Raw genomic sequence first — 6,453 nt, 5'->3', positions numbered from 1 at the left:
TGAAAATAATAATACTCTTTATCTGCCGTGAAGCTAAGCCCCTGTCTCTGCTCTAAAGTCTCTAAACTAGTCCAGTGACAGATGTTGGATTTAACCAATGCACCTCCCTTGCTCTATAAAAGTTATACCATTTTCTCTAAAGTCAATACAGGAAAGAACATGTCAGAATCAACAAACTGCCATATTAATATTTGTTTGCAGGATCAATATCTTGTAACCAAATACTGTCCCGATAATCACTAATTATTCATTTATGTTACATTTTGTAACACTTCATATGTAGAATATTTACATTACACTCCTATGGTTTTTTTATGAAGAAGAACACAACTCAAACATTGAACTGTATTTTTTCACAGTGTGTGATATTTCAAACATAACAATATCATTCATTTAGATTCCTTATTAGTTTTTTTAGTACTGTACTTTATTATAGACTTATTATTCAGGCAGAGTTTGAACTTGAAAAGTCAACTCTGCCTAAATGCCTGCCATATGCATTCGACAGAAAAACACTTTATACATTAAAAAGCCAAAATGCAATAAGAAATGCATATGGTGTTGTGGAAAAGAGAACTATGTATTTTAGCGTTTCACAACGTGTTTGAGAATAATGATTATAGTTTGAGGAGTGTGCCAAATCAAAATGTAGAGATCTCCAGAGAGACGTAAGTTATATGATAAACACTGTACTCCAGTCACACAACATGCTGATTACTCAATGCTCCAGCAGAGGCCAGTGCTGCCCAACATACAAACTACATGTAACAGCACATTAACACGCACTCAGTCAGGTCCCCCATTTTGTTCAGCCTGCAGTCAGGAGGAGTGTGTTCTGAGTGTGTGTTCCTGCTGTGTGAATGTATAATATACAGTTCACCTCAAACACACACACACACACACGCACACACACACGCACACACACACACACACACACACACACACGCACACACACACACACACACAGAAGTGGAAAGTAAATAAGTACATTTACACAAGTACTGTACTGAAGTACAATTTTCAGGTACTTTACTTGAGTATTTCCATGTTATGCTACTTCTTATTTCTACTCCAATACAGTTCAGAGGTACATGGTGTACTTCTACTCCACTACATGTATTTAATACCTTTAGTTACTTCACAGATGTGGATGAATGATGTGAAATCTAATCAAGTGTTGAATCAGACTTTAGTTCCACCTGGAGTAAATCCACCAGCTACCCTGCAGTATACATATATTTGAGAACACTTTCATGATCAATCATTATAAAACATATCATATATAGTATTCTGAAATGGACCAATCTGCACAACGACTACTTTTACTGTCGATACTTTCACTATATTTTGATGAGAATACTTTTATACTTTCACTTGAGGAACATTTAGAATGCAGGACTTTACTTTACCCACACAATTATAATGTGTTAATCATTTACTCACCTTGAATTCGTGCAAAAAACTGAATATAGCTTGGATGCCTCCTTAGTGAACACATTTGAAGTAAAAGAATATTGATGAATTAAATGGGGGTCGAGTTAAACAACAAAGCAATATTAAAACATCTGTTCAAAAAAGATAATGTCTGTTCAGTATAATCCATGTCCAGTAAATGCTCACTATCAACTTCCACTAAATGTGCACTAAAACACTTTGAAATAAACAATTGTCTGCTTGAACTCAAGTATAAAGTGTTCTGTATTAAATATTGCAGTTTATGCATGTTTCATCATGTTCCGTTCTCTATATAGATGGATATCTCGGGACCCCCTTGAAAACGAGATGGTGCATCTCAAGGGGTTTATCCCAATCAATACAAATGTCTATATATATATATCTATGTAATGTCTTGTCTTTTATCTGGACCCTGAGTCTGTAATAAAGTTTTCATTCATTCAATCTATATAAAAGTCAAAAATAGTTAATTTTTAACTACATAATAGTCTTTTGGACTATTTTACACAATACTACCGCCTCACCAGATTCACTTTTCATTTGTCATATATTTACTTTTATATATTATATATATACTGCATATTATTGTTTGTACATTTATTGTATACATTTTATGATCTTATAATTAACAACATTTTATATTTGCTCTTAATTCAAATGTAACTTAATGTGTATGCACCGTAGTACACCAAAGCAGATTTATTGTATGTGAAAATGGTCCCCACAAAAGAAGTACAAGAACACACACACACACACACACACACACACACACAGATTGGACAGAGTCGTATTGTCTATGATTCTTTATTTTTGTTTTTCATAGAGAACATTTAAAATGGTTCATACCCCCACAATAACTGACATCACTTCTCTGGTCTTTAACACTGACACAGGAACAAGGGAACATGTACACAGGTACACAAACACACAGTCACAAACATCCCATCTACAGTGTTTACTCCCCCAACAGAAACAACTTAAAACAGAAACATCATGAGACCCCGAGACACACAGCCAAGGCCTGTCCCACTTTACAAAACGGTGCAGTAGTAAAGGAACGACCACATCTACAAAAGTAACAAAAATGACCATGCAATCTATCAGGGTGGAAGTGCTTGTAATTTTGGAAGTTTTGTACTTTTTTAAAAGGATATCAATATCAATGGGTAGAAAATCACCAGTAAAAATAGCTCATCTCTGTAAAAACGTGCTAGCAGGACACGCCTTGGCTGTGGAACTATTTTCTTTGTCACAAAGTTGTTGTTTTTTGTTGCTCTTTTTGTCTCCAATACAACAACAATAACACTGTTTCTTCTTAATACAAATATGTACAGAGACTTCCACATGTTTCAAAATAACGCCCTGCACACTGATGCATTATCTAGGGATGAAGATGATTAAGATGATGTTTTTCAGATTCCTTCACAGAAACTGTCCGTGCAGTTTGGTACCTGAATCCACACAATGATGAGATCACAGTTTCTTTAGCCTAACAGGAGTGTGTACTTCTGTATCTGTGGCACAACAGAATACCCTCTACCTACACAGTAACCCCCCCCCCCACCCCGCCCCAAGATACCGACACACTGATACAAAATGAAATGTTGATTATAATTAAATGTATTATGAGATTTCACAAAACTGTATTAGGTTAGTTGTCAGCAATAATATTAAGTTTAAATTAAACATATTAGGTTCAACTTAATATTATTGCTTTCAACTAACCTAATACAGTGATGTGAAATCTGTTGACATAAGACATTTAATTGATGTCAACGGTTCAGTTTTTTCAGTCCAGAACACTATTAGAACCAGGTTTGCCAAATGTAAACTACCATATGTTGAAATGAGTGGAGTGAGAAAGGCACACATGATAAGACCACACGGCTTGTAACTACAGCGGGGGGTGGGGGGTGTCGGGAGGGGGGGGCTTTTGGTTTTGCTCAGCTCGATGAAAAGTGCCTCGACTAATCATCCCTATCTTTGAGTCAATTTCTACGTCAAAGTGTGACCAGAACCTGGAGCTAACATGGAACCAGGATGCGAAGGTGTGCCCCCCCGCCCCACCTGCTACCCCCTTCCGAAAACACACAGCTGGGTTTTGGTCTGGCCTCCCTGAAAGTTCCATCATGTTCAATTCATTTATATTCCGGCTGGAAACTGGGGCCCTGACCAGCCTGTTTTTAATTTCTTTGCTATTTAGAATAATCTGAATAAAGCTGCCCCCCCCATCACTCTGTACTCTCAGTAAATCAGAAACATAGAGTGCGTGGGCACAGGACCGGCCGGAGGCTGCGTTTGCTTTCTCCGCTGACATTTTTCTGAAAATGCGATGCTTTCATGGCCTCAGTGTTATTCATTTACATACCTCAGTAGACAATTTCATCAAGCAGTTTAAAAGGGGTCATGCCATATCAAATAAGTTACGAGAATATTCACAGTCTTTAACACTCTTGGGTAGTATTCTCGTGCATTTTCAAGAGAGGAAGAATATACTACTTTGTTAACCAAATGCATCAAAATGATCTTTCCTGAGGAAAGGTTACACAAGACATGAGGAAGGGGAGGGCGGGTTTAAAAGTCATAAAAGCTTTCGACACAGCTTTTGAGTGATGGACACATATTTATGCAACGAACGCCTCCTCCTAAAACAACGGGGAGATTGTGAAGCCTGGCTAATACATTTCCCACTCCCACACACACTTCTCATTTCACCCCCCCTGACCTACGGCTCACTGCTTCGGCTGCTCTCCACGCTCACCTGAGAACCACTTCCTGCTTCCTGTCAATCTCTTTTGGTTTTAGTTTGGAAAGGAAAGTAGCGCTTCCTTTATTTATACATTTCTCTGACAGCTGAATCAAAGACACGTCTCTATGTAACACAGCTTGTTGTCTTCTGCAACAAATAATGCCCCCCCCCCCAGCGGAGGGGAATATTGCCTGTGATCTATTAGGGTTCTTACAAGTCAAATTCTGGCATTTTCTTCAGCTATTCAGAAAGTGCGCACAGGAGTTTCATTCTAAATTGGCTAAGAGCACATTTACAACATGCCTCTGACATCAGAGTCACACACGGTATGGTACTGCAACAGATCACTCAAAGGCAGGTCACACTGAACCCCCCCCCCCTCCAACAGCAGAGACATGGGCTCGTAGCAAGCAGGCCTCACTAGTAAAAATACAAGGACTGCACAATGCTGCCAAACACTAAGTGCAGAACATTATTCAGAGGCATTTTTTAACTATACATGAACTCACATTACACTTAGGAACCAACCATGTAGTTTCAAATGACAGTAACTTCAGATTCAGTACAACACACAGTATGTTTCTGACATTTCTGGATCAAGGACAGACAAGTACAGGAAATGAGAAGAAAGAAACCTATGAACACTTCCGACTGTATGATCAAACAATGCCTTCAGCTTGAGTGAATGGTTTGTTTAAAGCCACAGTTGAGCAGGTCTTATGGTATTAAATCAGGTGTAACTGGCTCCTACTGAGAGCGGTCTCCTACACAGCTAGTGATCCTTTGTTCAGGTTATACAAGAGAAGAAGAAGTCAACAAGTACACTGGAAAAATATATGTATGTTTATATTCATATATATAGCATCTTTAAAATCTATTTATACAGAATGTATATATAGTGTACTAATGGCCATCTTGGCAGAGAAATAAAGGCATCTGAAACAATCACCGCTCTCTGATGCCATGGTCGCCCGGGACCAGACATTTGTTACATTGCAGAAATGCGAAGAATCAGGAAAGAAAGTGAGTTCTTTTTTTCTTCTTTTTTTAGTGGCACTTTGTGCATCAAAAAATTAAAATCTAGAGTAAGGCTACAAGGGTGTGTATGTTTATCTGTTTGTCAAAGGAGGCCATCCTACAGTTTCCTCGATATGTTGCTGTGTGTTGTGTGGTGTGTGGTGTGTGTGTTGTGTGTGTGTGTGTGTGTGTGTGTGTGTGTGTGTGTGTGTGTGTGTGTGTGTGTGTGTGTGTGTGTGTGTGTGTGTGTGTGTGTGTGTGTGTGTGTGTGTGTGTGTGTGTGTGTGTGTGTGTGTGTGTGTGTGTGTGTGTGTGTGTGTGTGTGTGTGTGTTACACCCATACATCCGGCCTGAACCACTGCTGGATCACAGCTCTATATATGTACCATTGTGCTGATGAAAGTATAAATAAGACAGAGTTAAGAAGCATCCATGGTACATTACAGAGTTAGGGTGAGCCGGTGCTGGCCGCTACAAAGCGCTTGGGAGAGGTAACATTTTTCATTTTTGAAAATAACTTTTCCTGGTTTTCTTTTACCTGACAAAAGCAACACACAGAGAGCAGAGAGCAACAGAACACGTGTTAGTTTCTTTTCTGTCTTTACAATCAGCTGCTGGTATGTCTAGGTATAAGCCTAAGTAATCAAACAGTATTTGTATTGATTTTCTTTATTTAAATATTAGCAGTGGAATCTTTAAGACTACTCAGACTCAACCGTTACATCACAGAAATAAATAACAAAATAAATATACAGCCATATCAGTCCATTTCTTTCATATTAAATAAATAATAAATACATCGTTTCTTTTTGTCTCAGTAGTGGGCTTCTGAATGTAGCAGTAACAGAAATAACATTTAACAAAACAAAAAAATAAAAACAACTCCAAAAGATTTTTGTAAAATTATCAAAAGGTTTTGTCAGTTATAAAACATCTGCACTTAAAAAGGTTTTTAAAAAGTACTCAAAACAAAATATGCCTCTTCAGTTCTCTATATAGTTTCTTAAAATATGAACTGAGACATCTGCAAATGGCATGATAATCAGTAAGGATGCTTTCGTGTGTGTGTGTTTTACAAAACAAAGTTAATAAATAGATTGCTTCAAATAAATAAACCTCAATAACATAAATGGCAATAAGTTACAATTTAAAAGTTCACAAGTTTAAATAATTAATATATATAACAATAATTAATGTACGAAAAAACTAGTCATTGAAATGAAGTGCAATTC

General features: G+C 37.5%; 1 protein-coding gene across 7 annotated transcripts in view; it reads right to left on the bottom strand.

Annotated features, from left to right (window-relative positions):
• Positions 1-2,245: 2,245 nt before the first annotated feature.
• The window catches only part of LOC117539031 (myelin transcription factor 1-like), a gene marked incomplete at its 5' end in the record, with an annotated part of 29,208 nt that continues 25,000 nt past the window's right edge, over positions 2,246-6,453 (bottom strand). For 6 of the 7 annotated variants that reach the window (XM_034205026.1, XM_034205031.1, XM_034205030.1 and 3 more), the window contains 1 exon segment: positions 5,875-6,453. This exon segment is cut by the window's right edge. 7 annotated transcript variants of the gene reach the window in all.

Source organism: Gymnodraco acuticeps, unplaced genomic scaffold, assembly GCF_902827175.1.
Source record: "Gymnodraco acuticeps unplaced genomic scaffold, fGymAcu1.1, whole genome shotgun sequence".
NCBI classification, from domain to species: domain Eukaryota; kingdom Metazoa; phylum Chordata; class Actinopteri; order Perciformes; family Bathydraconidae; genus Gymnodraco; species Gymnodraco acuticeps.
The sequence above is the reverse complement of the archived record's forward strand: the minus strand, read 5'-3'. Positions and strand labels throughout refer to the sequence as shown.